Source organism: Magallana gigas, chromosome 5, assembly GCF_963853765.1.
Source record: "Magallana gigas chromosome 5, xbMagGiga1.1, whole genome shotgun sequence".
Lineage (NCBI taxonomy): Eukaryota > Metazoa > Mollusca > Bivalvia > Ostreida > Ostreidae > Magallana > Magallana gigas.
This window is the reverse complement of record NC_088857.1, coordinates 1,738,075-1,746,404: the sequence shown is the minus strand read 5'-3', so window position 1 is coordinate 1,746,404 and position 8,330 is coordinate 1,738,075. Positions and strand designations below refer to the sequence as shown.

General features: G+C 32.8%; 1 long non-coding RNA gene across 1 annotated transcript; it reads right to left on the bottom strand.

Moving 5' to 3' along the window:
- Nucleotides 1-591: 591 nt before the first annotated feature.
- LOC105319888 (uncharacterized) lies at nt 592-5,302 on the bottom strand. The gene is made up of 3 exons (XR_010714363.1): nt 5,134-5,302; nt 4,596-4,706; nt 592-644 (listed from the first exon to the last, which is right to left on the bottom strand). It is a non-coding gene; the product is annotated as an uncharacterized lncRNA (long non-coding RNA).
- Nucleotides 5,303-8,330: the final 3,028 nt, after the last annotated feature.

Sequence of the window (8,330 nt, the reverse complement as noted above, 5' to 3'; positions counted from 1 at the left end):
TACATATATACATTGCCTTGCTAACTCATTTAATCTTTAAAATAGTGTTCGAACATAATATAAAATTCACGTAGTTTCAAAAAGAGGATTAGCTTCTTTAAACGCACGTAAATTTAAATATATATCGCCTCACACTCTCCATCAGTGAAAGACATGAAAAAAGATAGTTACAAGAAAGGAATATTCAAATATTCACAATGCCATATCAAGTTATTATCAGCAACAGATAAGAAATAAAAATCAGAAATAACTCAATATTCTACATGGTTTGGGTTTTTTCTAAGTGGAATGAATGAATACAAGCAAGATATGCCATCGACCTACTAGCAGTCTTAAAAAACTCAATATCTTAATTATAATCCTGCTTACCTGTCATTATCAAAAGTTTTACCGCTAAAAGTAGGATGTCATCATATTTCAAGTTAAAACGCAATAGAAGTATACATACTGTTCACTACACACAAACCATATTATATCGTATCATAATCTTATTTTTAATCACCACTTTAAAAAACAGAGAGCCTAGTTTTAAAGGTGCCGTTCTCTTAACGCATATTGTATATCACTTTGTTATGTATAATTTACACCATTAATTAGTACTTACTTTTCAAGATCTGTAAACGTTGCATTTAGACACACTGGGTCTGAAAGAACACATCAAGAATTTGAGGAATATACGAGGGTTGTTCGGAAATTATTGAGACACTCATTGTATTTTCTATTCTATTTGACGTTTTTGATGAAAATTGGCATAAACATACATGTAAAACAGGCACTAACAATTAATAGCAGCAAAACATTTTTCAGTTAAATTATATATTTAATTCACAACGGAAAAGAATTGATGGTAGGTGTACCCGGCGCAGTCAGAAAACCAGTTAGTATGAAAATTCAACTATCACGTATTCCGTATCGGAATGACCAATATAAGTAATTTATTGTGACCTCATTTTGAGAAAGTTTGGTATATTTTGGATTTCAAATACTGGAACCAGACATGATTTTTATCAAGGTTTATTTATCTAACACTAACGGCGTAATGCGTTTTGACGTTTAGGCGGAGCAGCTTGGAAGAACTCATGTCCAGACCAAGAACCTGCTTAAACAGACACAGTGCGGGAGAAACGTATCCAGGGCTTTGGTTTATCGGTGGCATAAACGTTTTTTTCTGATAAACTATTCAGTGAAGGTGAAAGCAAAGATGCTAGGCGACCCTCGGTCATTACGGAGGAACTAACGTCATCGGTTCAGAAACTATTGGAGAATGACGTGCGTTTGACGGTTAGGACAATTTCCTTGTAATTTGACATAGGATTACCAACAACACAGAAATTATTAACAGAAACCTTGGGATTTGAGAGAATCTGTACCCGCTGGGTGCCAAAAAAGAGTCAATGCCTCTCTTTCTTTTCTGAAGCGATTCAAAGAGGAAGGGGAGGGTCTTCGATGTTGACATTACCAAAAAAAGCAAAAGTGTGTAAATCATCCTGTAAAAACACGTGTATCATGTTTATGGAACGTAAAGGCATTCTTCTTTCCCACTCTGTTCCCGAAAAACAAACGGTGAATTCTACATATTACTCAAAGGTAAATGCTTAAACGCAATTTGGTTGAACTGAAATAATGATAAAAAAAATTAAACTAGATAATAATTTCATAACCCACAGCAACTTGCCCGTTAAAAATGCATGAGACTGTTTAATTGATGCCCAGAAATATTTTTATTTTGAAAGGTACTCAGGTGCAACCTCATACATGCCATTAGAAAGAAACGATCGGAACTTTACTGACGGCTTGATAGTATCATTTTCCATCAAGATAATGCGCCAGCACTTACAGCAGTACAGGCCCAGCTGGAAATCAAGCTTTTAGGATTTGAACTACATCCGCACCCGCCTTACAGTCCAGATTTAGCTCCAATGGACTTTGCTGTCTTTCCAAAACGTAAATCAGCATTGCGGGGAATTAAATTTCATTACTCTGGAGAATTGAAAAGAGCCACCTTAAATGCAGTCAGATCATTAGATACTGATTGGTGCCAATCTGTTTATGACAAGTTGGTAGCTCGCCATAAGAAGTGCGTCCACGTAGATGGTGTTTACTTTGAAAAAGAGTAGTCCTGAGTTAAGGGCCTAATCAAAACTTACGCCGTCAAAGTTACGTCAAATGATGTCGTCGTAGCCGCTGGAGACTGCGCCGGATGCATAAACATAAACAATTTGTTTTTCCCATTGGGAATTACCTAATGATGCTATCACTTTGAAATTTTAAATATTTGTGTCACATGTTCTTGATTAAATTTGTGCGAAATTTCAATAATGTGTCGTTCGTTTCAAAGGAGTAAACGCAAATGTCTCAATAATTTCCGAACAACCCTTGTATGTAACAATTAAGTTAGATTTAAATTTAAAAAAAATCTGGACTATTTTTTTTTTCATTTCCCCCCGCTTAAGGGGGAGCAAGACGTTGCAGTGTAAAATTGTTTGTCAATGAATTTTATTTTTTTTTAACACATTAACATTATGATGTCCACAACAACATATATCATTTTAATGACTACATTTTAACCTTGCAAGGGAGATGTTTTGATAGGAATTATCCCTCTTTTCTGGCATGATGATTTTTTAACAATTTCAATTTTCTGCAATTATTATTTTATTTGATCGAATTTATTTGCAAATTATATTCATTAATTAATCTTAAAAACGGAAACAAATTCTAAAATTATTAACAACAAATGTGACGGCACTTCAAAAATTGTCAATGATTTTTTTTAATTCATATATGAACCTTAGCATGTTCTCTATAACTTATAAAATATTCATAGCAACTTTTTGGAATTCAAGAGAAATATTACAATAGGAATCACCCCTATCCCTTATTTAGGAATTATGACCTTTTGTGACAAATTCTGTTTTGGACCATTAAAAAAGTAATGCATTTTTTAGATTTATCAATTAACATAAACAGATATTTATCAGAATATATATCTGAATAAAATGTTAAATTTGCCCCAACTAATGGTGTGAAAATGACTACTTTAGAGCCATTAGGTACGGGAAAAAGATCTTTCAAATTCTGTATGACGTCGCAATGGATAAATGGTATCATAGCATCATACAATGAAATCAATTATGACGTAATAATAGAGTTAGCATATCAAGCATCATTGCAATGATAGTCACGTCATCAGTGTCCTGTTCCTCCTTAAACTTTTTTTGTATAAATTAAGTTTTTAAATGTTTTATTGCATTATTTTACTTATTTCATTGTCGTTTCATCTCGTTTATAATTTCAGATTAATGGCCTAAACGCAATAAGAACAATGCAAACACAAATTCTTTAAAAAAAATAAGACTAGATAGCCTATCTCAAAAATATTATCCCTGACCTTGTATACTTTGTATAAACTACGGCCATATAAGTAGTTTTAGCCAATTATCAGTTTCGAGCTCATAGAATTCATTTTTGTGATCGGCTTCGGCCGATCACAGTTGTGTCCATATGAGGCATCCGGCAAATTTAACTATTTGCGCACGCATTGCGCCTTGTACTATTTTATTTACTATGCTATGACAACCTTATTTAAATCTTTAACTAGACGTAGGTTACTAAAACGGAAATCTTATCCGTTTACCCTGAAAATAAAACATTTATAGAGTTACATACATAATGATTCAAATCACCTTTTTTCACATATGCGTAGGAATATTAGTCGGAAGTATAATTCGCCTACTAAAAGTAAAGCCTATTCATGCCTTGCCATTTTTGAAATCAATAAAACGGTGCTATATATAGTTCACAGCATGGTGCGTATATTATATAAACAGAGCTGACCAATGATATTTCATGCCGATCATTCCTTTTAAAGGAATACTTGTTTGATATTAGTGAAAATGGGTAGAATTTAGAAAATTCGATGGAGGAAATTTGGAATAAATTAGTCAAACTTTGATATTCAAAGGTTTGTTTTCTATGGGTTTTTTTCTGAAATATAATAAGTAGAGATATCTCACTGCTTCCAAATCTCAAAATCGTATCATGATTTGAATTATATCAGAATAAAAAAAAAGGGTGTCACAAAGAGGTCACTAACATGAAAGCTAAATCATTTACCTAGTCATTTGAAAATGAAAATAGCAGTACTTTTGTAGGACTACAATGTACAATTTGTAATTTTTTAGTCATAACAATGGAAATGTGCGCCCCTGAGTAAACTTAATCATTAATATAATAGTGATTAGAACAATTTACTGAACACACTATTATAATTAATTAATTTGTCTAAAACACTGGGCTCCATGCGGCATCTGGCATGAAAAGGGCCTTTTTCAATCAATTGACGATGCAACTTTGAATGAATTTTTTTCATATGATCTAGTAATTAAAAAACACTTAACTCTGTAACTCCATAAGTTGCAAAATTATGTATGTGAGAAACAGTATCTCTAATAAGTTACCCTGAACGGATAATTCCACTCGAGCACATCCCCCCCTCCCTTGTGATGTTTGAATGCTCTTCAAACTCTTTTGTTTTAATTAACCTTTTTAAAAAATAATAATAAAATAAGAAGCTATAAAATTGACAATCTTGCACTTGTAGACCTCATATGACAGAAATCGTTCTTTTGGACATGATCCATTTGACACGTTACAAGGAACAATGTCGGGGGAATTAAATTCAGTGATATACTCTGGACAGTAGTCTATGAAAAAAAAAATAGAGTTATAAAATGATAAACACCAAATTTAATGAATCATGAATAAAAATCATTAAATATAGCAAATGCCCTTGAGTAAAGTTTAGTTATGATATCATATTAATGCAAGTGCCTGTATTACAATTATACACGTCGTCTATCGATCGTATGTTTATATTTACCCAAGCATTGTATCGCTTTTATAATAAAGTTTAACACACGCTCGAAATATTGCTTTTTATACAAGTAACCATTGACCTACTGAATAAATCTATAACATTTGAATACAGGCATGTACTATTTGGAAAGTGGGGTTCATACAGAATGTGACTATCTTACATGTAAGCTCTAGAGTTGTCGTGCCTTTATAAACAATCATGTTTCTAAATTTAAAATGGCCGATAACCTGTCCGAAAAAAAATTATTAAATTACTTGGATCGACCCAAATTGGCTGTGTACATATCTCTCCTAATTTGCTCCTATCATCTCGGATACAATGATAAACATTGACTGAACTCAGACATTTAAAGAAGTCTTTATCTTTCTCATATGTGGTTTTGTTAAATGCGCAAGGCCCCTTTCGATCTTTAAACATGGCTTCTATCTGTACTCAGGATTTATTTATAGCATTATGTGATAAATTTAGATTCAATCAATATAAGTATATTTTTTACTCGCACCATAAACGTCATAAGATTATGTTTACCGAGCATGAATAATAATAAATAGTCAATAAAATTGGAATATGAATAGAAAATAGATACTTTCTACATGCTAATGAATTTTAATCCGGGTGAAGTATGTAGAAAAAAGAAGTTATGGCAAAAAGAAATTTAAAAGTAGAAATGATTGAATTTCTTCTACTTGTTTATTGCATTAAAAATTATTTCACACCACTTGATACTGGTGAAAGGTTTAAAAATTTAAAGCTTAATGGGGAGATTTTGTTGAGTTACAGTTCCTAACATACAAAAAATTAAATTATTACGGTGCTTAAATCTTGCGCTTGTTTTGGATTGATCAATATTATTTACTAACACATTTGCTCAAATCTTTTAACTTGTTATGTCCTTCACATGCCGCACTTTTTCTTTCCTTAGCCATGCTAATCGGTCAAAGAAAGTGAAGTATTTCATAATTTTATGGATATCTACATTTGTAATTTTTACATTGATGAAAAAATCATTTCACTTTAATGGGTTTTTGATGATGTTTAAATATTTGGAGGCATTATATGTGACTTGTCTCTAGGTGAGTCCCTATTCAGCTATTTGTGATTAAAGTGATGTTTCTCCTTGTGAAATTATTCGTTTGACAATTTATATAAATACGAAAAACCAAAACAATTATATCTTTAGGGGGCTGGATTGGCCAACAAATTAACCATCAGATCTTCCTTTTTTATACAATTTTAAGGTATAAATAGTTAAGTTATAAATTTAAAACATTTCTGAAGTCAATTTTACTCGGTTGGCTTCGTCGATTAATCAAAGACTTTGGTCGAGCAATAGTTACCTACTTGATGAATTATTTAAAAGAAATCAAACTAGATGCTGTCATTAGACAGTAATACCTGCACCAAGTGTTTGCAGCTAAATAACACTGTTTTGTACCAGTTTAATTAAAAATGAAGGCCACATGCAAGCTCCGGTAAAACATTTAAAAATTATAATTTTCATAACTGAAGGATGAGATCCCTTCCCATATGATAATACACATGATCAGCACTTTATGTGCAATTTGGGGTTGAACTGTTTGCAGTGAAGTTTCAGTTAATCAATAATCTTAACATTTCATGTCATAGAAAGTATAATAGTCTACATAATTATTACAAACAAAATTAAAAATTATGTGTGCCTACATGTACATCATCGTGTGCACAGATTTAGAGAAGGGGTGGGAGTGAGGGGTCGAGACCCCCCCCCCCCTCCCCATGAAAATTCATTTATATCAATAGTAAAATTACCAAAAATACACCTTGAACCCCAATGCTCTTACAGACATGTGAACGCTCTAACCCATTGCGCTTCAATGTTAGGTAACATTATTTTGGGGGTAAATATTTAATTAATATCTATACTTTATTGTTTATCTCAATAGGAAGTATACATCACAATATGCAGGTGTCCTTCATTACCTTAAAGCTGTTATTTACCTATAATAATAAATAATAATAATAACTAATAAAATAGTGCAAGGGGTTTTGAGGAATATGTCATAAAAATACATGCATGTTACAAATAACTGATCTTTGTCTGAAGTTACGTACACAACACATGTCTGCAGGTCTCATTAGCGGGTACTAATTTTACCCAGCTCTTCGATTAGATGGTTTCACATGTATATATACATGTATGTGTTTTCCATATGCAGAAAAGGATTAGTTAAGATCAGCTAAAGGAATTCATTATTGTGCTTTATTTGGATTATCATTATGATGTTGACCAATATAGGTAAGCATAATACATGTAGTAGCAGTAGCACAATATAATGAGATGCCAGCACACATAAGTTTTACTTTCACTTTGTGATCTCCCGTTGACAGCATACTGTATCATCATCTCTAAATATTTAAATAAGCTTATCATTGTTACCTATCCTATCGCATTTGTAAAGTTTCTGTCATTTTAATTGCAAAAGTTATTTTTTTATTTTTTTATTTGTCAGACTTACACTATTTAGTTGACCCCATATTGACACTGTATAAACAATTTTTGCATTGCATGTTAGTAAGTGTAGACACTTATCATTTTTATATGAGTTACGGAAGGAGTATTTCTTTCTTAATGTATTATAATGCATCGAATACAATGTAGGTCATGACCTTATGGGACTGTTCTGACCCCACGAAACAGGAAAAAGTGGTGTAAAGTACATTAATAACCCCCGGGTGTTGTCTTTAACCCCCCCCCCCCTTTATGAAATAGGAAATGATGATACACTGTATATTTTGTTAACTTCTGAGATCCTCATCCCTAAACCATATGATTTATTCTAAGACTTGCTCTTTGTGTCATTGCGCGTCAAATTGTATATAGGTTATGCCCCCTTGGAGACACTCTGACATTCTAGAACTAGAAATAATAAAGTATTTTATCTTATTCATATGATGTAGTGTTTGATCCATGTAGGTAATTCCTAGCCTAATGATGACACTGCTTTGTTTCAGAGACTTAACAATTGCCCAAAATAGGCGAATACACATGCATATAACATTTTGTTTATAAATCTTAAAAATTGAATCAAGCAATTTCCAAAATGTTAATGTGCATTAGGAGAGAAAAAATTGCTACTGTACACATGTGAGAATGTTTAAGAAGACTGATTCTTTAGAACCAGGTTAGATGGGGGGGGGGGGTGGATGTGGAGTATAAACATTTATAATTTGAATCAGTTATTAACTTGTCAATGAATATTAGTTATTGATCCCAAGGTAGGAATATGACCCCTGATATATTATATCTCAATAGATCATTTGTCAATTACATGTATGCAAGGTGCATAGGCGTCGGAACCGGGGGGGCAAGGGGGGCTCAGCCCCCCCCCCCCCCACTTTTTTTGCAAAGTTAACCTAACCATTAGAAACATAGCATGATAGAGGGTTCAGGCCCCCCCCCCCCCACACTTTT